Genomic DNA, 27,727 nt, shown 5'->3' with positions numbered 1-27,727 from the left:
TTTTGTAATCTGTTTGCATTTGTCTATATGTAGCAAGTTGTAAGCCATGCAGCCACCTCCTCCCGGTCTTTGGGGTTGGCAACCTGCAACAAAGAGGACAAAATAAAACATATAGTATATGTATTAATAGGGTAACATTACAGTTGAACATAATTCCACTGAGAAAAGAAACAGGAATCAAACGACTGCAGCGATGTTAATATTATTGAATTGCCTTTCATGGATCTCTTTACTACCATCTATTTCAATTATGATTGCTTTGAACATCCATAAACACTTTTGAATCCAGACTTGATCAGATAGCACAAAAGCATAGTCCAGTGTATGCACGCTGATAAAATGTATCTATCTAACTACTGCGATTATGTGATTATGCTATGTTCAGCTTTTCTTTGGCCTCGACCTGGAAACAGTATCTGGAAACTGGGGAGCTCTGTCAGTCAACTCATTCGTTCACTGCCCACCAGTACCCTAACCCAGACACTGCAGCTGTCTAGTCTCCCTCTGGGGTCAAAGGGAACATCCTAATGCTTGTCCCACTTGAGACTAGCACCTGTTGGTCCCGTCTTAGCCTGCCTTTATAAAAACAACAGAAAATTCAATAAAACAGGCTTACAGCCACGAGGCCTGATGGTGCCTCTGCTGGCCCCACAATCACTCCTTTTTTTTCCCTCCTTCACTCCTTATAAGAAATAGTGAAATGAATTTTGAATCAAATCTTTTGTAGAATTGAGGAAGTCCATTTATTGTAAGTTGGTGATATGTGACAGTTGGATAACAACAGAAACAGTGGGTTTATGACATAGAGTGCATACACCATCCATACTGGGACTTTTTAAGTACTGGAAAAAGCTGTACATAGTTTGGCAAGCAACCGGTGTTGTTGCACATGATATAATCACAGTCTGTCAGTAGTGCATGGTTTGAAGATAATGACATAAAAAGCAAAGCAATCACACACCTAAAACCATCAAATTATATGTAATTTTTTTTTGTCAATGTTGATTTATAAAATGTGGATTTCTAGGAACAGATGATGTTGAAATGTTTCCAACATCATTCTCCGTATCCGTATATACAGCATGTGCTGTAAATAGTGCATGCTTTGCTGTGCGTAGTTTGTGTCATTCTGTCATATAACCTGTACTTGCCACACTGTTCCAGTTCCCTTGCTTATATCACTGTCTGATTATTTAGATTAATGTGCCCGTAGATTTCCAAGAGTCTAATTAGAGGGCAGATAGAGCCCACTGTCAAGCTGCCACATCGAAGATGTAGGAAAATTGGTCTGATTGTGGCTGAGTCACTGTTCTGATCTTTTCCTTCATTAGAGCAAATCCCAACCACAAAGACCAATGAAAAAGAGATTTACTGTAGTCTGGGAGGTCCATCTAGAAAAGACGAGTGTGGCTGTGTCTGTTGTCTTGAGTTTGTGATGAACAAAACATGTTTCAGAGCTTCTTTTTTTCGCCTCTTCTAACTGTCACTCACGCTCAAACACCCTCTGCCTGTCTTATAATTAACTGCAGTTGTTAATGGGCTCAAGAGGAATTTAGCTTGTAAGCTGACCCCACAATTAGGGCTTGTTGACTTTGCATAAATGTCGGAGGCTGCACTCCCCAGGGGCAAGGGGCAAAAGAAGGCCGTCTTTGAGGGGCTGCCAGGCCTGGCTGGACCTCCTGAGATGCCGGAGGAGGAAGTGGGGTCCAAAACACACAAAGAGGAACGACAGTCTTCCACTGAATCCTTTGGGTCACACGGGACATTGGGTTAACCTCTGGAAACTTAGATGAGACCTCATGGACCAGCGACTCTCAAATGTAGATCCTCAAATGATGCATACTTGCTTAAAAGAGGAACTTGGAACTTGTAATTATGCTGGGGGCAGCAGATTGTTTTCTCACAGCAAGAAGGTTCTGGGTTCGAATCCACGCCTTTCTGTGTGGAATTAGTCTCCATTGGTTCTCTCCAGGTACTCTGGCTTCCTGCCTCAGACATGGGATATATTAATTTTAAACTGGCCATAGGTGTGAATGGTTGTCTGTCTTTCTGCGCTGGCGCTGCAATGGACTAGCGACCCATCCAGGTTGTGCAGTGCCTTTCGCACTATACCAACTGGGATAGGCTCCACCTCCCTGTGACCCTGAATAGCATACGTGGAAGAAAATGAATAGGTGGATGTGATTGTATTGAAGTATTGTGCTTGTTGATGCAGCCATGGAAAGTCCCCACATACTATTTGTGGGTTTTCTGCAGAAAAGGAGTTTTGTAAGTGTGTCTTCACTTTTATTGGGTCCTGCAAGCCACAACAAGTGACAGCGCTCTTTATGTTTTGTCCTCTTTTTCCCTATTGCTTAATGGCGAGGTGATTCTGTAACACCGTGAGAACATGCTGTAAAAAAGGAAACACATCTGTGGCCACTAAACAACACAGATCATTCAGAGATATTTTTCCATCTGTTGATAGCTGTCTGTTGTATTATTATTAATCAAGTGACTATGAAAAGCATTATGTTATACTTTAGTTAAAAATGTTGTTATCATAATGTTGATATTAATCCAAAATTCAGTGCTTTAAAGATGAAACAGCAGCTACCTCTCTGTTCAGTGCTGACACTGAGGTTTCGTGCATTTATCATGCTAATGTCAGCAAACCTCAGATAGGATTGGCCAACCAATACATTCCTGAGTGAGTCTGTTCACATTACGACAGTTCTCTACTCGTGCAACCATATATTATATGTTCGTTATTTTATCACACTACTCTCACTGTGAATTCAAATTGGTTGGCTGATTTATGCGTTGAGCTCTGAACGCTTTCACACTGACATTCACTGCAAATTTAGGGCTGATCAAAGTAAGCGTTCAAGACCTCATCACTCATGAATGTAGGCATTCCTCAATTTCAAAATATTAGCCATAGCAGGAAAAGAATCAAAATGATGGAGCACTTTTTTCCAAGCTTCACAGAGTTGCCTGCCTTAATGCTGACATAGTTTTATTCTCCATGGTGTCACATACTGACTTTTTGTCAAAGCCACTGGTGTCTGGGGTCACACGAAGCCTTCTTTGGGAGCTGTATATTTTGTAGTTTGTCTTTGTTTTACTGTCATGTTGCTTAGTTTATCTTGTTTGCCACTTTTTTGTTCACTTTAGGCAAAAAAAAAAAGGATTTGGAATACATAATAGCTTATAATTATAGATTTAAATTATGTTTGTTTACACACTGATACTGTGTTGACAAATAGAGCTTACGGAATATGATGTATAAGTGTAACCAGTGCAAATGTGGTGCGGTGCTCTGAACGGATAATTGGAGGTGAGCTTCCCTCCCTCCAAGACATCTACAGGAAGCGGTGCCTGAGGAAAGCGGGGAGGATCATCAAGGACTCCAGTCACCCCAGCCATAAACTGTTCAGACTGCTTCCATCAGGAAGGAGGTTCTGCAGCATCCGGTCCCGAACCAGCAGACTGAGAGACAGCTTCTTCCACCAGGCCATCAGACTGCTGAACACGTCATAGACACCTCAGCTTCACTACTGGAACTTTAACATTATGCACTCCATACTGTACAGTAATGCCACTGTTTTGCACATGTCTCAACTCTGTATATTTTTATATATGTTATTTATTGTTTACTCTATTTAATTTGTAAAATATGTGTACACACACACAAACACACACATAGAAAAATATTTAGTATACACATCCAGAAATGCATATACTATTATATACTGTACATATATTTATTAGTTTCAGATGTAGCCATTCTTGTATTTTGCTTGTTTACATTATTGTATTTTGCACAACTCTGTTGCTTGTGAAGTTCGCACACAAGAATTTCACTCACATGTGCTGTACCAATGTACCTGCACATGTGATGTGACAATAAAAGTGATTTGATTTGATTTGAAATGTGGTGCCAATTCAATTCAATTCAATTTTATTTATATAGCGCCAAATCACAACAAAAGTCGCCTCAAGGCCAATGCTTCTGATCAAGTACCAAAGTGCCACGCACAATTTGAATTCAGGTGTTTTCAGCCCCATTGCCACAGGTGTACAAATTCAAGCACCTAGTCACGCAGTCTGCCTTTACAAACATTTGTGAAAGAATGGGTCGCTCGGAGGAGCTCAGTGAATTCCAGCATGGCACTGCGATAGGATGCCACTATTGCAGCAAGTTAGGGTGTGAAACATCTTCCCTCTTAGATACTCCACAATGAACTATAACTGGTATTACTGCAAACTGGACACATTTAGAAACCACAGCAACTCAGCCAAGACGTGGCACACCATGTTAAGTTACAGAGCGATGCCATGAGTACTCAGGCGTGTAGTGCATAAATGTAACTAATGTATTAACATCAGCACAACAACTGTGCTCCAGGAGCTTTGTGGTATGGTTTCTATGGATGAGCTCCAGTAGGTTTAATATGTAAGTGACCCAATAATTTTGTCTGTATACTGTGTGTGTTGAGTTTGGTGCATGTCCAGGCTCATTTATGTGGAGTTAAATATTAAAAATATGACACTGTAAAAGTAGAATATTGGAAATTATTGCAGTAGCAGCTTACTAAGACATATGAATAACTTGGAGGACCACTGTGAACTTCAGACAGATTTGTGAGCTTAAGGCCAGGATTATTTTCATAGCTGTCATTTCTCACATGTGGGACACAACAGGGAATAGTCCAGTTCTGATGCAGCCACACTGCAGGAAATATTACAGGTAAGTAGGTTGTCTCAAACTTGAAGGACACAGAACATGGGATGTCTAGTTGCTAGCTATGAATTAACACTGTTACCTGCAGCTACTCTCACAACAGTACAAAACTGTGAAGGTTAAAGATCAGTTTATGTCCAAAGTGCCTGCACAGAAATTTTGCTTTCTCACAGTTCAAGTTTGCAGTGCATGTAACAGCCCACCTGGATCAGTAATGATTCACTCTTTCTATCTTTTTCACCTTTTTTGAGTCTTCTACAACTCAGTTTCCACTAAACTTGTCTCGATAATACTTGACATCCCTGAACTTGATTTACGAGTCCAGCTTTGACTGTAAAGGTATCTTGAGGATTTACTGACTAATAGCAAACTATGTCTTTTAACACTTAACTTATCCTACAGACCATCATAAATCATTCTTTTGTTACTTTTTGTGCTCACAGAGTTTTGCTGAAACTCCGCAGACACACACACACACACACACACACACACACACTTACAAGACAGGCTCAGTCCAAATGAGCAGTAATTGGTTTTTGCTCTGCTGTCAGGTCAGGGTTCAGAGCTGTACAGCAGCAGATTGTGTGTGTTTATGACAGAGATTTGCAGAGAGATTTGCTGCACTCTCAGCACACATAAAGTGTGACCTTCACTAGTCGGGCTATTGGAGTCAGTTCCCTCCATCTTCAAACGCCATCCCAACAGACAGTAAGTCAATACTCTGTGCAGCCTCAAAATATCTTGTACAAATGGATTAAAGCAGCTTTTGAATGCCAACACCTCTGAGCATTACAACATGAGGATTTAAGCTAGCATGCAGCAGCTCAAAACCGATCAAAGTCTCATGCACTTCTTTTTTATTTTTTATCCCCATTCTAGGTTTTGGTCATGTGATTTCAATAACTGGCGAAACTTTGAGAGCGAAATCACCTGCTGCAGTGTTTGGCTAGAATGAAACCGTGCAGGCAGCCAACTCTCTGTGGCACATGACTTTTCATTCCTGCAGAGCTATCATTACGTTTTGTTTGTTTCTTGTAAAAATAAACCTCTGCATGCAGGCAAAAGGTAAAAGACACATCAGACCTCATTTTATACTTTCCAGAACTGCATGGTTTGTACTCCGCCCAACTATTTAGTTTTCTTGTGTGCACCAACCATGGATGCACTTGAATAGACAGCAGTGAGAGATGACAACTCATAAACTGCGTCTGTGATTCTTAATACTACTTAGGCCTTACTAAGACAGGTCTAGAAACCAGTGAGTGCTCACCTGGCAACCAACAGCTGCTAGAGAGAAATAAATATCCCCCAATCAGTTGCAATTAGTTGCTAGAGGTTGCTGGTAGTCGCTGTGAAATTGATTGCTAAGGCCCAATCATGCAGGCCTAGAGATTGGTCAGTGACTCCCTGGCAGCCTTCAGCCACTAGGGGAAAGTGGCTATTCCTGATTGGTTGGCAAATGGTTGCAAAGTTTGATCATTAATATACCAAATAGGTTTCAAGATTGAAAGCTGAGGCAATGTTGAAACATCAGTATCTCAAAAACTATTAAAGAAAAATAATTTTCTATTGTTTTTCTTACCATCAAAATGAACCAAAATGTATAATTTGGGATAAATGTATCAAAAAATGTCAAAGTATTGGCTAGTTAAAATGTGAAAAAGAAATCCAGCAATCCTGCAATATCCCATATTTGAGCACACTCTAATAAAAAATGTCAAATTGCCAAAAACACCCACTGACTATTACTGAACTTGAATTACAGAATAATGTCAAATAAAGTATGTAAAATTCTTAGTCACAAAAATGAAGAAAATGTCAATCAGCTTTTATGTTGGATAGAATAAATATTACAAGTTTTAACGAACACAATGAAAAAAGTATTCTAATCCAATTAGAACAAAATACTGGAGTTACCAGATTCTACTATTATAACTCAGAACATAAATTTGGTTCAACAAAAACTGGTTCCCTTTAAAAGAACAAAACTAAATCTAAAACTAAAACTATAGTAACAAAGTATTTTAACAAAGCAACAACTCAAACAAAACTCAAACAGGCCTAACAAAAAAGAAAATGTCCTTTATCTCAGCCCCTACTCTGATATATAACGTGGCTCCCATCCTCTTCTGGTCAGATTACTTTAGCGTAAGTGTGGACAGCACCACTGAAACATAAAACAACTTAACGTAAGATAAATTAATTGAACAGTTAACCATGCAGATAGACAAGAAATGCTTTGATTTTGTTCAATTTTTTAGTTGTGTTGCTGCAAGTATGATTGTGATCCTCACAATCTTCATATGTAAAGGGAATTACAGACCAGCATTACAGACCAGAGGAAGAGTCTAAATTCAGTACGTGCTCTTTAGCCGTTCTCAAGGAGGAACTTTATGTTTCTTGAACGGAAACCTAACTATTGTATCCTTCCGTAGTTATACGGTGTGTTATAATGATTTCACAATCTTTCAGACTGTGTGATGGATATTCTGCTGAATGTTGGGCCTCTTAGGAACCTCACTAATTGCCTTATGTTTCTCTTAAAACATATCATCAAGGCAATTTTAAAGCTAACACAAGCTTATCAACAATCCAAATGAACACTCCTGTCATGGTGATTCCGGTATTTTGTCCACCTCGTTGTATTGCTTAGGTATGTCATGTTTTACAGTGCGTATGGAAGACAGATTAGCAGTTAGTCCACTCATTATATCATATCTCCCAGAGAGACACATGTTTGGAGGACAGCAAATCAAGCTCTAATGAAGTCATAGCCAAGAGAAATGCTGGGATAGGCCCACAGCGACCATGTGTGTCCGATGCCAAGAGCCTCTGCACAGTGATGAACGACTGCAGCCGAATTTTACTAATGATCATTTTGGAAAAGCAAATAGATGTATCCAGCATCAATATTTCTTAATTACCATCGTTTCCTGTGAAATTCTCTGTTGACGAAAACAGGGCGAAACAATCAATCAGGCTAAAAGAGAGAAAGGGAGAGCTCGGGAAGCAGAAAAGTAAATCTTAAAGGATGAAGTTTCATTATTTGCAAAAGATTTTCACCTTTTTTAGTGTCAAAGTGTGGCTGTGTGCCCGAGAACACTAAGGGGAGTGACACCCACTGTAAAAAGTGTGCGTGTGGGGAAACCAAGATGAAACCCCCTTGGGTTTTCTCGACTTCCCACATCCCCTGCAGACTACATGCCAGTGGCTGTATGCTGCTCATGTATACCGTGTTAGCTGTGCCAGCAGGAGAGCATATACACACACACACACACACACACACACACGCACACTGCTAACACCTCTGTACAAAGGGCTGCTTGAGGTTCAGTGATGGTAGCATGATGTGTGCGTGAGCTGTCTGGCTGGAAGCTGGGAAGCTCCGGTGGTACCTAATTTCCACTTTTCAGCTGAGCTTTGATATTTTCGACTGTATGAAACCTACTCAGCATTAAACTGCAGATGGAAAAGTTAACAAGAAGCTTAAAAAAAGAAAGTGGATCATGTTCTACCTGTCATTTCTAATATTAAATATGTCGATCAGCACATTTTTGAATATTAAACTCAGACATGTATCACTAGTCCTGTCTTTTTCCTTTATTATTTATCATTAAATGTCTGGAACTTGGGTGTGCTAATCAACATTAATCTCACTTTTTTAAACAAGATTGTCCCTTCCTGTTTACACAATCTGACAAAGTTTGTGAGAATATACTCAACACTGAGTTTGACCCAAATTATCATTCACACTTTTTTCACTCAGTCGAACAGTTGCTTTTTCTTTAATAATGATAAATCATGATAAAAATAAAAAATATATAAAATAGGATACCTTTCATAAGCCTTTCATAGCTTTTCCCCAGAATATATAATGAAACCGCTATCCCCACAACAACTAGTGTGTGGCTTGAGAGCAAGCAGGAACCTGCTATTCTGATTACAGATTGCACATAAAGAACAGTGTGTTCAAACAGAAAGGTGAAAACGAGTGCTGATCTGTCAGCTGATCAGGTTGGATCAGGTGGAGAAGCTGCTGCACACGACCGGGAGCATCAGGCAGAGGCCCTGATCTGCAAGATCTTGGACTCCTACCTCAAGCAAAACTTTGACAACATTCTTGAGGAGGCTGGGGACAAAGAGTCCAAGTGGACCAAGTTCCTCAACCTCGCTGCTGAGGCAGCTGCACAGAGCTGAAGGCATAAAGTAGTTAATACATGTCATGGCAGCAGCTGAAGAAAGAGTCTTTTCAAGCTTGGTAGGCTTGTGGGACTTGTTCAGCCAAACCAGAAGTGGCTTTGCAAAAAAATTCGGAACCAGGCGTTCATTCGGCCTTGAGGCTGTTCTGGCAAATCATCAGGCGACAAGTCCAGACTTCTCCATATTGAAAGGAACCAGCTGAGGTGGTCCAGACATCTGATTACTAATGCTTCCTAAATCAGCGGTCCCCAACCCCCGGGCCTCGGACCGGTACCGGTCCGTGAGTTGTTTGGTACCAGGCCGCGAGAGTTGAGGCTCAGGTGTGAAATGTATGGTTTTCAGGGTTTTTATCGGTTTTCAGCGTTATTTTGTTATCGTTTTTATCGTTAACTCAGTTTTCCTGGGTCTTTTCACGTGTGTTATGAATAAATCTTCTTTTTTTCGGTACCGGTACTAGTTTTATTTTGTTGTATTTATCCGCGACACCTTAAAGGCCGGTCCGTGAAAATATTGTCGGGCATAAACCGGTCCGTGGCGCAAAAAAGGTTGGGGACCGCTGTCCTAAATGCCTCCCAGAGGTGTTTCGGCCATGTCCAACTGGTCAATTTGTCAGATGGATGGATGGATTTTTATTTTCTCAATTGTAAGTTTGCTTTAGCTTTGTGAAAGGTTTTATTTCCCATTTTATACGCATATTAGTGACCTTTAAAATATATCAGTATGTGCTGGTGTAAAGCACTCTGATAAGTAAGTGATAAGCAAACAGTCCATGTTTTATACCCAATGCATTTTAAATTTCTACATTCCTTACCCACCCACCCACCCACCACACTTTCTGTTAACTAAACTCTCCAGGGTGAAAGGCCAGGATTAACAGTGGATTTGAAATGGGCCACAAGCCCATACACTCACTGGTCCCTCAGTCAGACCCACCCTCATGAGCTCATCTCTGTATAACGAATGGCTGCTGTCACAGGTGAACACACACAGAGATAGACAGGGAAACACACACACAGACACACACACACTCACAACAAATAAGGACAAATAGGTGGTTATGCATGTCTTTGCACATGAGGACACACACACAACGCCGGTATATAAGCTCTCGTTCTCTCTTTTTATGTAAGAGTTTCTTCAGGCAGATTTGATGCCATTGTTGTTCTGTCAAAAGCAGATCTTACAGGGAGGCAGTCATTTCAAAACAAGAGCAGCACTGACAGGGAACATGTCTTAACTTACACACTGCTTGCACATATAGGCACACATAGAGCTGAGATGAATAAGAAAGAAATTCATTTTCAGGCCTGTTCCTCTGAGGAAACAATTGTCGTGATTGAGAAGCTGGATCCGTTTTTCTTTTAAACCTCCTGGGGATGCACTCGAGTACAATTCTTTATTCTGTCTAATACCTTTTTATAAAGCCCATATTAAAACACACCTGAGCTGAAAATTTTAATATTACCTATACATGGATACCAGCCAGACAGTAAACAGTACATATTCCAAAGAGCTCTGTGCACAATACAATGACTCCCAAAGAAAAACAGATTACAAGAGATACTCTCCTGTATCTGTAATCAGTGAGACTGTGTGCATATATTTATCATAAATATTAAACATATACACATTAAATAGAGAGAAATTATTTACTGTTTTTCTTTCTCTGCCACAGCCTCTGTCGCTGCTGTCTTCATAAAATTGCGACTGTCAGATTTTACCCTTGTATGCCGTTAAAATTTCCTGACAGTCCACCATCTTTCATCTGCAGGTGTATACTTCCATTCATCTTTGTTCCCTTCTTCTTTTCCCTTTCTTACTCTCACTCACAGCATCTTGTAGTTTGAGCTGCTGAGGCGATAGTGCTTATTAGCGTCCTATAAATCTCTTCTACCTCCCAGTGGGGCCCTAAGTTGTAATTCACAGAAACATGTGCCGCATGTTGTTCAGCCGCCAGTCAGTGTCAGTGTCTAAAAGATGATTGATTTTGATGGACAAAGAAGAACCACCACAGGGATGCTGAGAAACCGGGATGTAAAATCCAATCACCGATCATCCTTTCATCACATCAAGGTCAATCACATTAACATTAACCAGGCAGGTGATTTAATAATAATAAAAACATTTGATTTCACATATAACATGTAGTCAGTGTGCTCAGTGTACTGCAAAGGCAAAATTACTGCAATTAACGCATACCAATGCCTCCTTCAGAGGATACAAGGGAGGGAAGTTATAAAAGGAAGGATGGACGAGAGATACAAGAAGAGGAAACAGAGGCAGAAAAAGGGAGGAGGAGAGGGTGGAGAGGAGATAAATCTTGTCTCTTATGTTCACAGAGGATTTGTCAAGTGGACATTTATGTGGACTGGTACTGGTACTGCGAGTGCAATAATGGCTCCACAGCACGCAGTCTGTAAAGGTTTGTCTGAACGGAAGGCACAGTAGAATGTGACTGACAGTGAATCCGTGCACAATGCCCGAGAATAAGCCTGTAATCTGAGGTATCAGATTCACGTTGCCGGTTAAACGCCATGCCGCGGGTGAATGGGGTCTTTGTGGAGGCTGCAGCTTACGGGTTCATTTGCATGCAGTGATAAACGTTGTTTACACTGGACATACGGCTCTGTGAAGTGGTAGGTAAATGCAGCGGGAATGATAGATTTACTCCCTCACATGGGAGCCAGACGGTTATGTAGTAAGTACACACACACGCACACAGACCAATTCATGCAACAGGTATGCAAACACAAGCTACAAAAAAAACAGATATGCAAACACTCAGACGGATCATTTCATTCAGCAGAGATCGAGCACACACGCAGGTACACGCACACGTGAAACAGTATCCATTCTCCTGGTGATAAATGCCCACTTCTTTCCATTATGGCTGGCGTTCATATTTCCAGCTAATCTGTCAGCATCACGCTCAAACGGTGTTTATTTTCTCCATGTAGATTTGATAAACACATAGATATAAGCTGGAGCTCTTGTGGGTGGAATGGGTGGAGGGGAGGGCAGCTCCACTGTTTCATTTCAGGATGAGGAATCCGTTCTATAAGCGGACAGGGCAGGCTGCAAGGAGGGAACCGGGAGCCACGTGGGGCCTGAGCCCCATTTATGGTGGGGAAGGTCATTTGTCATCCTCGGGAGGAGACAGACAGGAGTTTGGCGGTGTGGCAACAGAGAGAGAGGTGGAGGTAGGGGTGGTGGACAGGGGCAGCGATTTAAGGCAGTAAATGGGTTTCGGGTCACTGGTATCACACAGTGGACCAGTCACTCAGCTCCATAACTGGACATGGTAGAGGGAACGGGATGGAGTCAGGCACTGTGGATGGTGTGGGGAGGTGCTGGGTGCTCTTTCACCTATCCACAATGCACCTCTACAACCTCCAGGTGGGTGGAAACGGTAGCTCACTCCTCTATAAAACAGAGTTCCCTTCAATTGACACCAGGCTGGGTTTGTTTGTTTTATAGTACCCGGTAATATTTTCATAGAGGAGCAGGCCGTGTGGAGGAGGTGTATCTCTCTGATACTTTCATGTCCCATATCTCTCTCTTTTTCACTCACTTGTTGCTGCTACTGAGCCATAATGTGAAGGGAACACTGTCTGACAGCCCACCAGCAACCATCCCACCTCCTCGTGTGAAGCACATCCCTCTGTTGGTGGGAGAAATAATATTGAGTTTCTGTGTTTCCCACAGAAACTTGTAGCAGCAGGAAGGTGCAGGAGGTCACATGCTGCCAGCCAGCTACTGCAGTTAGGCTTCTTGTTTTTATGTACATCAGAGCACTTTTATACTTGATTGGTGGTTTTTTTGTCATGAAAGTAACAATGATAAAAGAAAGAAATATGTATCCACTGTTTTCCTGATGAAAACTTCCCCCCGTCAATATCAGCCTGTTAAAAGGGGGGTGAGCTTTTTTGAAAGTGAGAATTAGAGTCTTCTAAAGTGACATGATCAAGTGTTTTGCACTCCCTCTTTATTCACACTATTAAAAACTGCTTAATTTTATCAGCTTAACTGTTCAATGTCGGGATTTAGAGTAAATTAAAGCTCTTTTGACATAACTTTTCTTATGCTGCTCGAGTTATTTTGAGGTTGTGTGTACAACCAAAGCTCTGTCATTCATAGCACTGTTGTTTTTTTCTTTGTGACTAACAAAAGACAACTGTTTTCTTTGAGGCTTTTGTTATTTCTAGCTTTTTAGAAATAAATGTTTAAAGCTGACACTATAAATGGCTTGACACATTTTTCTCTAACGAGGGAACATATTTGCAGTTTAATGGTGCGGACGTGCTTGCGTGGATTCAGATCTAGATTCTGAACAATGGCTGAAGGGGTGTGATTATATTGTAAATGCAAACAAGTTAGCTGTACTGCTCTCACTCCCACTGAAATACATTTTAGGAACATATGTGCAGATAAACGCACATGCACAGCTGCACAAGCAACACACACACACACAAGCTGACTCCACTGACAGAGGCCTGATTGGTGTCTCTGTCTCTGGGTGGGCCGACTTAAACTGTCCCCGAGGTCTCGTTCCAGGTAGGGAGACAGACGGGGGTCTGGGTTCTCCCATGTATTTCCCCCGTTTCCCACTCACCCGCTCCTACTGTGACTCTCGGAGTGCAAACCCCACCTCTACTCCCTTCACACCAGCACACACACACTCATGCAACTCATATTCCTCTTCAGCCACACAGCGCCCATGCTTTCTCACACTGTACAAGCTGTCTGGGGCTCTGGGTTGAGTGAATTTTGCACTCTGCCGCCACACATTCCAGCAGCATCCAGGCTTATTATTGGAGAAAATTTATAGGGCTATTTATTTAACTGGATCTGAATGACATCGGTTCTGGATGAGTGGGTTTAGGGCAAACTGCCGGGCCATGTGGTCCAGGGAAAAAAGAGCAGGGGATAAATCAAGTGAATGGGGGGAAGAGAGGTGGAGGGTAGGAAGGTGGGAGATGGATAGGGAGCCAGGGAACTAGAGGAAAAGTGAGAGGAAAAGCCCAGGATACAGGGAGGGAAAGATGAAGATGAGATTATCAGTAGTAGCTCTACACAGAAGCAAGTGCACGAGAAACAAAGATTGCATGAAAGGTGAAGTGGAGAAAACTTAAATCTGCTTTGCATTCAACCAAAAACACATGCATGGTGTGTGATATCACATAGATACCCTGCACAATGTAACAACTTTATCAGTTCTCATATATTCTGTTCTTCTCTGCAAAAGTAAGAGCGATAGGAAAAGTGCATGATTTGCAAAATTATGCAAAAAACTGTCAAGCCGAATTTTGTGAAACTTAAACGTTTTTCAGTTAAAGCAACACTCAGAGCACAATTAACTTTTCCAGATATGGCACTGATGTTGGCTAAAATGTGAGTGACCACCTAGTTTTAACAGGAATTTTAAAAAGTGGAGAGCAATGATGACTCACACTGTAGTCAGTTTTTTTTAAAAACTTGTAAAATCCGGTCTTTAAGTGATGACGTGATGAATCCTGCTCCGGGCCCAAACTACTCTGCGTTTAATAAGGCTTTTGTGTTTAATGCTTTGTATCTTGTTTTGTTTAATCTCAACAAGCTCCTAAAACCAGTCAGTGATCACTGTTGGCCTCTCTCGGGTTTTATTACCGCTAATCATTTTAAAGCTCAGTTTTTAAAACCTTATAATGTAACTACAGCCCAGCCCATGCAGCAGTATATTAATAACTAACCTCGTATTGTGGATGGATTATATCTGTTGTTCTCCCGAATTTAGTTCAGTCCGTTTACAGCATCCTGCCATGCGATTGCAATTGTCCCAAACCTTCGGGAACTCTCACGTTAACTTTTATTGAGTGGAAAAAGGTTAGCGATCACAGCTATGTTAGCCAAACTTCATTAACCCTACAAATGTCACTGCTGTTTAGTTCTCTGTCTTCATTTACGTTGGAAGTGATAGTAGAGTTGTACGTCTTAATTTGTTTTGGAAAACCCTCAGCCTGAACATGGTATATTTAGATGGAAACTAGTGAGCTAACTTCCTGCTAACTTCTAACTCCGTTAACTTTAATAAATTCAGTTGTCATGGATGCCTGGATGTTAAACTTAATTGTTACACCTGGTAGAGGTTTATTACAGATGAAAGGATTTAGACAGTTTTTAACTCTCAGTGATGCTGCAGTGATCGTGTGACTCAGGGACCTGCAGCAGAGTTTGGGCCCAGGCATGGCTAATGACGTCAGACTTAAAGACTGGATAGCTTTTAGTAATCTCTGATCCAATACAGCAGCTGTAACAGATCTCTCTCTCTTGTAAAACAGGATTGGAAGAGTCACTGTAGCCTTCCAGGATTTATTCACCACCCAGTCTTAAAACTGCACTCCATGCACAAAATCTATTCTATTCATTTTTTTCCTACACTCAGCTCTTTGTGATGTCATTAAGAGCAAGAATCTGTAATATCACCGTTTCAGGTACAAAGCTCTTCCTTCAAGCACAGAAACTCCAACCACTAGCTGTTCACACCTTTTTGAGGAGAGGGAGCCAAACAGAAGAAAGTTGGTCCAAACAGAGGAGCAAGTACAGTAAAAGGTGCTACCAAGGGTACACAGACCAATGCCCTGTCTCACAGTGTATTATTAGAGTTATCCACTTACATTGTTTGAAGAAAACCTGTATTATATCATTTTGTGTGTTGGTTTTGAAGGCAGGTCATTACTACCCCGTTCACCTACTGCTTTACCCCTCCACTCTCCCCCAGTGGTGTGTGACAACTGTAAGTGTAAGTCCCGTGGTGTGTGTGTGTGTGTGTGTGTGTGTGTGTGTGTGTGTGTGTGTGTGTGTGTGTGTGTGTGTGTGTGTGTGTGTGTGTGTAGGGTTGTTTGCATTAGGGTGGCCTGAGTAAACAACACTCGGGTTACCCCTTGAGGCTTTATCATATTATTCATTCCATTTTAAATCTGGAAAAATATCACATGGGTGACGGGAGTAGATTACTTGGTAGCATCAGATCATGTTCGTTTTTAAGTGCAGTGAAGGGCTCAGATCACATGTTGGCATGTGATGAAACTTGACTGGTGAAACCGTGTGAGGCTTCCAACATCTTTGATATGCACTTTAATCATCCATCACATTTGGAAACATGAGACTTTATCTAAAACCACACCGAATCCCATCTTTCACCCTCACTCCACACTTGTGTATTCTCGTTATTTTTATATCATTGTAGCAGCTTTTTTTTTGTGCGTTTGTTTTTTGCGTGTGCTAATAGTTTGTATGTCTGTTGTGCTCTATAAATAAAATTGTATTGTATTGTCTGTTAGCAAGATTTCGCATACACACATGTAGAAACCTCAGCCTTAGTCCCAAACACACAAATCCTCCTTATAAGTCTTGGTTCATCAGTTTGAAACTAGAAGACCACAGTACCTCACTTACTGCTGAAACTACTTTAATAAAATTGAGGGGATCCAAAGAATAAGTATTACCCCAAATGACCTTAAGGGGGTGCTGCGATATATGTTTAAAAGTAAACTGAAAGATCAAGAGACAGAATGATGAGTGTCATTACTCACAGGTTAGAGGGGCGGGGATTCACAAATGATTTTCTTCCATTAATCTTTCTGCAATTTAGTGACTGAAAATGTAATAAATGTAATGATTTTGAAAAAAATACCTGTAAGGATAATACGTGTGTTCTGAAGTGACTTCCTCATCAGCATGCCAAATAAATTATAATGCTCTGTCTGACATTAACTGATATTAACTGAATCAACAGCTTGCTGAGTTAAAAGTTTTCCATTATGACTCTAAATCTGAGGTATAATTTATATTTTTTAATATAATAAGTTTTTCTGCTAAATCTTCACTTTACTATTGTGTAGCTCAGGAAAAAAGATCAAATTTATGTTAATCTTATTTACTGATTTACTTGTTTGACCAGACTCCTGTACAGCACAGGACACGAAGTATATATAGCTAAAACATATCTATGAAAAGAGATGAATCTAAACACCAGGAGGCCATGTTGCTTTATGCCAGGCAGTATTGATTGAGCCCCGAGCCCTGAAATCGTCCCAGCTTCTAGTGTCCTGACTCGGGCCTTTAAGCGTGTTGAACCCGGCTGAAAGCATTCCTTCACTATGAGAGGCTGTAAAAGTGGATATGTAGAAGAAAATGAGTTGGACTGCGTTGTTAGAAGCAGGACCCACCACCCACAAAGCCTGCCACGCTCTCTGCTCTTCTGAAGCCGGCCTTACCTGCTAATTTGTATCAGTAAACAAGCAGCCAACAACTTCAAAGTGTTGACACCAATGAGGCCTGACAGGGGAATGGACTTCTGTTTAAGCATGTGTGCAGGTGTGTGTGTCGGTGTGTCTGCATTCACCTACCTATGCTTGGAATTTTTCTTCCAATCCACAGGAATACATTTCAGACCATGCAGTATTTTATTTTAATATGCGCAGGCTTTGTATACATTTTAGCATGAAAATGGTCAAGTAAAAATACTTCAAATTGTCTGTCCACTGACATCAATCTTGCATTTCAAAACATAAATCAGTAAAAAAACCAAATGAGTACATCTGTATGTTAAATCATCCATCATTGTAAATGTGTGTATACATGTTTCTGTAGATGGGCCACCACCCACAGAGACATGTCAGGTAAATATTTGGATGGTGGGAGGGGGTAGTGAAGGGTCCAGTGTCCAGAGAGGGCACAAGCTATGAGAAAATATTCCTCCACTCCTCGCTGGACAGAGACACCTGATCCTGCCTTCGAGGCTGAGCAACATCACTCCACACCCCAAACATACACTTGAACCAGAGGGCCTCTGGCCAAATAACTGTGTCCATACAGTGCTGTGGAAAAATAATGTTTGCCTCCATCTTGATTTCTTAGTTTTTTGTATATCTGTCAAACTTAAATGGTTCAGATCATTAAACAAATTTTAATATTAGACAAAGACGGCCGCAATAAGCACAAAATGCAGTTTTTAAATGATGATTTTGAAAAAGTAATTTCCCCCTAAATCTGATCTCTTTTTGCGCCTCTCTTGGCAGCAAGAAATCCAGTCAAGTGTTTGTGATAACTGGCAATAAGACTTCCACATCACTCTGGAGGAATTTTGGCCCGCTCTTGTTTGTAGATTTTTTTTTTTAATTCAGGCACATTGTAGGTTTGTCGAGGTTATGCCAAACATCTCCAAACCATTCCAACCACTTTGAGTCATTCAGAGGCAGATTTGCTGCCCTGTTTCGGATCATCGTCCTTCTGTGTAACCCAAGAACTGGGCATGAACTGATGGCTGGACATTCTCCCTCAGGATTTTCTGGTGGAAAACAGAAGTTGTGATTCCATCAATTGCAAAAAGTCGTACAGGTCCTGAAGCACGAAAACAGCCCCAGACCATAACACTACCACCACCATGTTTGACTTTTGGTATGATGCTCTTTATAAAATGCTGTGTTAGTTTTATGGCAGATGGGATTGAAACCAGTTAAGTGGTAACTCTAAATTGCCCATAGGTGTGAATGCGGGAGTGAATGTGAGTGGAAATGGTTGTCTCTGTCCACTCCACATGTTAGACCAGCAACAGACACCCCCACCCACCCCGCAACCCTGAAAATGGATAAGCAGATGGATGGATTTAAACCTTCCCAAAAAGTTCAACTTCTTTCTTGTCAGTCCACAGAAGACACAGAGATGATTTCTGAGATCTTTTAGGCTACTCTGTCACATCTGTCAACAGGTCTGGCAGTAATCAGGCCTAATCAGGCTGTGGCCAGTGAAATCAAACCAAATAAATTGTGCTTAATCACATTTTTTTAATGAAATCACATGATTTCATAAATAAAGTCATCATTTAAAAACTCAATTTTGTATTTACTTGGGTTATCTTTGTGTAATATTAAAAACTGTTTGTTAATCTGAAACATTTAAGTGTTACAAATATGCAAAGAACTAAGAAATCAGGTAGAGGAGAAATACTTTTAAGCTAAGTATCACAGAAACTTGAATGACAGTTTTTCTGCTAAATCAACAACAAAAATGTGAGTGATTGTTTTCAGGTCTAGTAGGTCTTGTGAAGGTGTAAATGCGTGTGTGATGACAGAGCTTGTTTGTTTTTTTTTCCTGGGTTTCTTTTCGACTAGAAGAGCACATGCGTGTAATATTTATATGCCCATCGCACAGCAGCCTCATTGCAGCATGATTTCAAAGCTTCCAGGTAACGTTTCACTTCCAGTTAAGCGGCTGCTTTAATCCAGGTACATTAGGCTCACTGAGTGACAGAGTGATTGCCTTTATTAATGTCAGCACCTCATCAAGCAAGCCCTACTTCTCGCTGTGCCGCAAGGTTTCAACCCTGATGCCCAAATGCCCACCTCTCCCCCTGTGACAGGTGCTCTTACACAAGCAAACCACACAGGGGAGCTACTGCTTTTTCCAAGTTAAAGACACACGCACAGACACACACATGCACAGATCACAGTCGCTCACATTGTCCAACCTGCTGCAAGCCGGACCGGCAGTGGAGCAGTGATTTATTTTTGCAGCCAGCAGATGAATAATGTTTTATAAAGTATGCAACATTACATCTGTTTACACTGAATTTAATGAAGGTTCAGTTGAGCCAGAATAAATTACAGCTGTCAAAACAGCAATTAATCAAAAATGCATGTTTCTGTGAAATAATTATTTCATTACTCGTGTTATTGAACAAAGTTTTGGATGTAAAATTAAGATTTGTGTGTGTAAAAATTGGGTTAATATATGAAATTAAAAAAAAGAAAAGAATCTGATATTTGCTGCATTTTATCAACTAATCTTATGTGTTGGGGTTTTTTTACATATTGAGCCTTTTTCATATTTTATTTTTTCTTTTTCTTTTTTTTTTAAGTTTGTTTGTTTTTTTAAATACCACGTCGCTCCAAAGGACAGATTTTAACATAATAAAAAAATAGTTTGATTAATTTTCAACATCAAAGCTTATTTTATTAGTTACATGATTTCTATGTACCTCAGTAATTAAAACAACTGTGGAAGGATGTTGCGGGCCGGCAAAAAAATGGTTTTAGTTTACAAATTTACTGAGAGGGGAAATTTAAAAAAAAACACAAAGTGAAGAATATTAATGTCCAGCCTTCTTCCTCTTAGTCATATGTAAACACAACTCGGTATCTAGGACAATGATGTCAGATACTGTAAGACACATACAGCAAGTGAGGACATGTTCTCATAAATATCATTACATTCAAACTGGCTGAAAATATGCCAGTCTGTGAGACAAACTGTATGACTGCAGTGAAGATTAATGAGCTAAGAAATCAGACCCAAACAACAGGGCGCTTTTTTTTTCTCTCTTTCCCCACATCCAGCTCACTCCGGTGTTTAGGGCCTCTCACTGAGAGCCACATGGAGCACGTATGATGAGAAAGATTTGTTCTCGCCTGGCTCGACTGTCAGAAACTCCAACCATGTTGTACAAAGCAGAAGAGAACAATAAGTGCTCGTGGAAGTAAGGGTGGGGTAAACTGATATCAGTGGTCTTTGAACTGTGGCAGCCATACTTGTTAAACAGAACTCTAATGCTGCTTTATTTATTGAGCTTTATTGTAAAATCAGAAACATTTCATTGAAAAAAGGTTACATTTTGAATCATTTCTGATTGAGGAAATTTTGATTTGATTTGACTGATTTTTGTTTTAGTTTGGTTTTATTATATACTACTTTGCATGGTTTGGAGGCCTTTTTTATTTTCAAACATAAATAATCTAATTAAAAAATAAATACAAAATATAACAACCCAAGTTTTGTTTTATAATGTAAAATTAGATATAAATACATAAATAAATATTAAATTCTCGAATATTTTAAAATGTATATTAATTTGTTTAGTTACATGACTTTAGAACGTCTCCTGCATATTTCATTTACAGTGTATAATGAAGAATACTAGTGCTACTGTTTTGCGAGTTCTTAATGCTTCGATGAATAAAACAAATGATTAATAAACATTCTGGGTGATGTGTGATTATTCAGTTTTCTTATGAATGATAGTTTAAATGTTAGCGTATAGCATTTGTTTAATCGTGTCGCCTATTTTATGCGTATTTTAATAAGAATGTGTGATAAATATTATATATTTTGATAACCTTGATGCAAAAAAAAGGAACAAAAAGGAAAAACAGATGACATTTACTAATATTTTTTGAAGCCTGGTGTGCTGGATCCTAAAATAAATAAAATATGACTTTTATCTAATACTTTTTTTGTGAATCCGTGTGAGTAAACATTTTCTAGAACTCCCACACAGGGCTGTAAACAGTGCGTAAATACAAACACGGCCACAAATGTTCGAAACAGCCTGTGTGATTACAATAAACACTGACCATTGTATATAAATGATACTAAAAACAACATAATCAAATATTATTTTAATTTCAAGCTATGAAACAAAGTACATTTTTCCTCCTTGCTCAGTAAAATAAGAGGGGGAACTTTTTCATTATAGCTGTGCAGCATAATCTCTGGACCTTTTGTTTTCCTTGGGTTCTCAAATGTTCCTCACCACCACCAGAGCTGGCTAATGGATGCAGATGGAGGAAGTGTTTGACATTATGGACACAGCAGTGCTTGTTTTAGAGGAGCTGGTCATGTGGTCTGCCCTAACAGGCCACACAGTACCCCCTTAATGTGACCCAGACCGCCCAGCCAACTCCAGGGGGCTTCAGGAACTGTCCGCTCTGGGGGGAACTGAGTGTCAGTTTAGCCCCCCAGTGAACACAAGTCAACATGCCTTAATCCCCCTATCACCTAAAGTTACACTTTTGGGTCTGCAATTAGCCAGCCGGCGAAATCTCCCCCACTCCCTACTGGACTTGCTCTTTCCAAACCCTGACATGCAGTTCCGTGCTGGTGCTGCGGCCAGCGTGGAGACTCCGGTGCCGGTTTCCATGGCACAGTGCCGGGCCACATGGTCCCTCATCGTTCACTGTCACCGTGCTGTGGAGGAAGAGATCAAAACCAACATGTGGTGGCAGGAAGTGCCTGACAAGATGAATCACTGTAATTAGCATCAAACTGCCCAGCGCCAGCTCTGATTGGTGGAGGCTTGCTCTTGACAGATTCTGCGAGTGACTGGGAGGGACAAGACGCAACAGAGCAAGATCTGTGACCTTAAGGCCTGAGATGTGGTTGATGCAAGGGAAACCACCACTGAGCCGAGTCTCTGCAGGTCATTTTACACTGAGCTAAGCTGAATGTAAACATTTTCTAAGATGGGGAAATATTTGCTGCATGGAAGCGGGGGTGGGGATGGGTGGGTGGGTACAATGTCCATTATTAACTGGAGCAGAGCAATGCCAACAGGGATGATGGTGCCCTAAATTCCACTCCGCTTGGGCCTGGCTAAATTTCTGCACATTGTTTACCTCCTCTGTGACTTCCTGCTTCATCTTGGAAGAGGAGCACAGGAAAGCCTGATATTCCCCCATCAACCCAAATCTCCTGTACGCCCAAACAAAAAGCAGCATTGTAGCATATTTTTTTCCAGTTTCCTCTGTTCTGCATTTCCAGTTGAGGGTGTGGCGTTGGCATTCCTCAAGGTCAAATCTCTGCATGACTCTGCTCCTCTTAATTTCACTGTCAGGGGTTGGCAGGTGTGGGGGTCGCTCTCATGGGCATGTTATCCATTTTCTGCTGCTGGCAAAAAGATGATCTTGAACCTGAAGTCACAGAATTAATTGCCAAACCCACTAAACACCTTAACTGTTTTACATCCGAGACATACGAAGGACTCATCATCTTACCAACCCCTGAGGCTGGACCCGTTCTCCACACGAGCCAAGTGAGAGGGAGGAAGGGAGGTGAGGAAAGGGATTGGTCCCCGAAAGGTGGGTTTTGTGGCCACGGAGACTTATTAAATATCCTCTCAGATGAGTTTTTGAAAGAAAAGAAGCAGAGTCTGGCCACCCTGTTGGCTCAGGACCTTAAATACGCTAACACACATATTAATTTCTGCTAGCAAGGGAACACAGTTGACGATAAACGCATATGCACAGTGAACCTGCCTGCGATGGGGTCTGAATAGAGGGTCGGGATTCAAGTTCACAAAATCAGCAGAGGCCAGCGAAGAGTGAACAAACCGAGGTGGCTGAGGGAGGACAGATTCCATTCTGGGGGGATAGAGAGATGGAAGAAGCGAGGGGCATGAGGTGGTGTTTTGGTGGTGAGGAGGTGGGGGTCTCAGACTCGAGTCCCCCCCTGCCAGGAACAACAAGCAGGGCTTCTCATATTCAAATAAATACCAAGCCAGTGGGGCGCAAGGAGGGGCGTCAGATAAGGAGGAGGCAAGGGGGCAAGAGCCAGACTGGAGGATGGCTGCTCAGCTACACTGAAGCCTATTTAGGATCACGGGCCGGGCCAGGAGGAGCAAAGCAGGCAGTGACAGATTTATAATGAGCGTAGACTCTGCCCTTCCATTTAATACTAGGCTTAAGACGTATTAGAGAGACAAAGGCCGCAGATCCCGCTCAGAGAGAAGAAAGACCTTAATTAATTTGGGGAGATCACGGAGGGCTCCGGGCCCACATCATCGGCTCTTTGTGGCAGGAATGCCAGCTATTTACCGGAGCTCCAATAGGGCTGCGAGGAGAGGCAAGGTGATGACGACTGGGGCCGCCGTGTAACAGATAGGAAAAGGATACTTTTCAAAAGCTAAAAGCTTCCCAGTTTTAAAACAAAGACGGGAGGGAAAAGAGAAGAAGTGATTTTGAAAAGGGATCTGACTCTGAGCGGCCTCCACCCCCCCACTCCACCCTTCCTATGTCCTATACTCACATTCCAAACTTATTTTTTTGCTTTCTCATTCTCTCTATGAGAATTTCAGTCGATAACAACTCCAGAAAGCAAACTCAGGATAAAAATGCACGAGAACCACGACTAACTAATGCCTTAATTATCTATAGAATCACTCTTGTACATGTTCTCTGCAGGTCCTCACAATAAACTGTATTTAATAGGAATGTAATAGCAGCTGAATCATAACTGCCTGCTCCCCCCTTTCTCCTGCTCACTGTTGCTTGAGGTGTAGTCGGGCCGCAGAGATTCAAAGCTAGCACATACTGACCAGGCTGCAGAGATCCTGCTGAAGGGCACAGTTGGCAGCTGTCAGGCCTGTCTTCTTTAACTCTGAGAAGACATGTGGAGATAGGATCTTCCTTCCCAAAATAAATAAATAGCACTGGCACACATTTCCCCAGACAACTGCAAAGGGGGGAGGGAGAAAGTCAAAACTGTGCTTTTTTTTCCTTTGTTTCTATTTAATTTTGCATGCTTGGCAGCTTGGACAAACAGAACGGGAAATGAGGATGTCAAACGTCAGAATCTATTAAGCAATGCATGTATTCTGTAGGAAGATTTTTTTTAAACACCTGTTAAGTTAAGCTGTTCCAAAAACCAATTACCTGCATCCTCTTATTTGCCATGAATATTAACAATAAAGTCTATAGTCTGTTTTTCCAAAGTGTGGGAATATATTCTGGAATTTGCCTGGGACTGAAGGAATCATGATTTTCACCTTTGGTCGGCCATTGAGTTCGTTTCCATTGTGTTTTTACGCTTTTATGATGACCCCAAATACAAAGAAGAACAGGGCTGGACAGGAAAAGCACATTAATATGTCAGCACGGAAATGTGCTCATTTTTTTTCCTTCTTTTTTTAAAACTAAAGCATTCAGTGTAATGTTCCAAGAAAAAGAAAAGAAAAGAAAGAGCCCCTCCAAAAAGACAAATAGATTTTCTACCAATTATAAAACATTCACAATAAATTAATTCACATAAGATACGGAAGGAACACGTCTTATTATACTTTGCATGTTATTAGATTACATTTTATGCAATACTGCTTTGGTGGCATATTTCCATTACTGTGCGCCTTTACGCATGGCTGAAAGGCTATTGGAGGATGCGGTAGCTCTGCTAACATCTGGAACACCGCATGAGCGCAAAATTCCGTCGGTATTTAAGCGCCACATTGCGCCATTGTTAAAATCGTAACAATACGATTTTAAATTTGCGTGCACATAATAACGAGTTTATATCAACGATTTTTCTCATTTATTCTTAATGCCAACAGAACGACTCCACGGGGGAAAGGCTTCAAAATATCCAACTAACCACTCAGTGACAGATCCTAGAAACGGACTTACAAATAGCCCAATGAAAAACAAAATTATGATGGACATAAGAGAAATATTCATCGCTGTGGTCAAATGTTTGGACTTTTTTTTGCAGTGAAAAAAACTCAAAATGCCAGCTCATTTAGGGGAAAAGGGGGAACATTTTTGTTAACCGTACAAGTAAATGGAGGCATTCACAAACTGAAGCAGCCTACAAAATTAGACCATAGCGCTGTAAGAAACTAGAACGTTTCCATCGACTGAAAAGACAAACAACATGTCTCTTTTTAATGTTTTACATGAGAGACTTTAATAATAATAATAATAAATTTCTATCTGATTACTTAACCGAAAAAAGATCGCATTATGATGAGTTATTCCTACAAAGCTTGGGTTATATTATAGCAAAAGAAATGTGTGTTTTTAGTTTAGTTTAGTTTTTTTGTTGGTTTTTTGTTTTTGTTTTTTTTTTTGAGGGGGGGGGGGGGATTATTATTATTAGCCCTATTAATAACCATCAGAGTTTCCGGTAGCAAATTATAACATTTACTTGCACTGTTTTTATTGATAAATACATGTATTTCATATTAACTAACACAAAAATCATAAATTAGAGCGTTTTTCTAGAATAAGTTTAATCAACGGCTCGCTTGCTTATATTTATTTTACGGGAGTTGAAAATAAATATATTCTATTTCAGTTAAATTAAGTTCATTTTATTTATGTTTAGAACTTTATTTGCATGAGTTTTCCTTGTCATGATTGTATATGAGGCATGTTTTAGTCTTCCCTCCTGCGTAAAGTGCGCCTCTGTGCGTTCCCTGAGCGTGGACACCCCGGGCCTTCTGCTGTTAGCGGTCAGCGGCGTATTTCCTCTCACTCAGTTCTCTATATGCTGAGATTTTGACCATTATTTAGATAGCACGGAGTTTTATACGTGGAGTCTCCACAGGTCTCAATAGCTTCGGGTAGAATGTGCAAATCATTGTTTTGTTTGTTTGTTGTGTTTTTGTTTGTTTGTTTGTTTTTATAACCAGCGGAAGATGCTATGATTTATTGTCTGTCAAATAATATGAGCGCGTAAATAATAATCTTATCAGGCTGACTGCGGCACAGACAGCCTAATTAAACATCTCCACGACACACAGGTACAAACATCAGAGGAGATGATAAGCTCTTTTAGTTTGAGTGTCTGGGAGAAGCAGAGGGATCGAGCAGAAAGACGCAGAGGAGACAGCGCGCGCCCACATGTCCATGCAGATATCCCGACGACCCAATCACATCTCTGTTTACTAATAACACGAAAATAGCAACCATCGATGCCTTCACGATGGATCTGTGCAATTTAATGAGGCACGGGCAAGAGGTTGTGGTTTGGTGATTTGTCATGTTACCACAAACAGGACATACAGGACCACACAGGCCTCTCCTACTGGAGGAACAGAAGCCAGCGGTTCTCTTGTAGGAGACCATCAGGAAGACCACCGACAACATAAATATGTGCGGTGTGTGAGTGACTGATTGCCCAAACGTGTAGAAGCACTGTCGCTGAGACAGAAGTACAATCACACCATCCTGGAAAATTGTTATCGGAAAACTTTTGCGCGAATATTCTTGTGCGTCAAGACGCACGGCAACTGGCTCAAAGTCTCTCTAGGTTTACCTTCTGTTGGCTTCTGTCACCTTTGGAGGTTAACAACGGCAGATCAGGTAAATAATAGGACCGAAGCAAGTGCAAACATATTTTTAAATTATTAAAAAAAAAAACAACTATGATTTGAATTTAAAGTGGCACTCATCACCAGAGTGGTTTTGATACCCCAAATCATTATTGTCTCTTCATTAACAGAAATAAGAATAGCTTTACACCTTTATGCAGGGTATGCTTACTTGTGCTTACTTTGAAGTAAGCATATCCTGTATTAATGAGAGGAAAAACTGGAGCGCAGTCTAAAGCATGAATGCGTTTTGCGGTGCATTAATTAACCACAATAAAATTTTAAAATAAAGAGTTCCAGGTGAAAATGTCGAATTACTCCGTGTCAGCAGAGCCATCATGCGTAATTAAAATTCAAAGTTCACTTAGCTCTTTCTTACAGAAAAAAATATTAAATTCACGTGTTTTTATTTGTATCAAGAGTACTTTCAAGTCAAACACCAAAGTAAAATGTTTGAATGTCTTTTCAGGAACTTTCAAATCACCAAATCCAAGAATGGCCTTTAATTTCCACAACGAGCCTACAATTATAAATTCATTCAGATGCTTTGTTACAGCACTTAGTCCCTAATTTGGCCTCGGTAGAAAATATCGTTTCCTTCATGGACTTTTCAGTAAAAAATGACTCCGGGTTGAGTAAAAGTGATTTTATCCTCAGAGATCAACAGCACCTTACCTGATGTCACATATTCCTGTTCTGCATCCATCAGCCAGTGGGCCAAGAAATGCTGTTCGGGCCTGCATCCTCTAATCAGTGAGAGCTGTTTGCCGGAGCTGTTTACATACTTTGCTCACTTTGTCTAGATGTCAGCTTTGCACCATATGAGCTAAACTCTTCGTGACAGAGTCTGCAGACTCTATCAGAGAGTACAGAGTAAAAAGGCCCAAAGAGTCCAAACACAAAGC

Source organism: Maylandia zebra, linkage group LG12 (assembly GCF_041146795.1).
Source record: "Maylandia zebra isolate NMK-2024a linkage group LG12, Mzebra_GT3a, whole genome shotgun sequence".
Taxonomy (NCBI): Eukaryota; Metazoa; Chordata; class Actinopteri; order Cichliformes; family Cichlidae; genus Maylandia; species Maylandia zebra.
The sequence above is the reverse complement of the archived record's forward strand: the minus strand, read 5'-3'. Positions refer to the sequence as shown.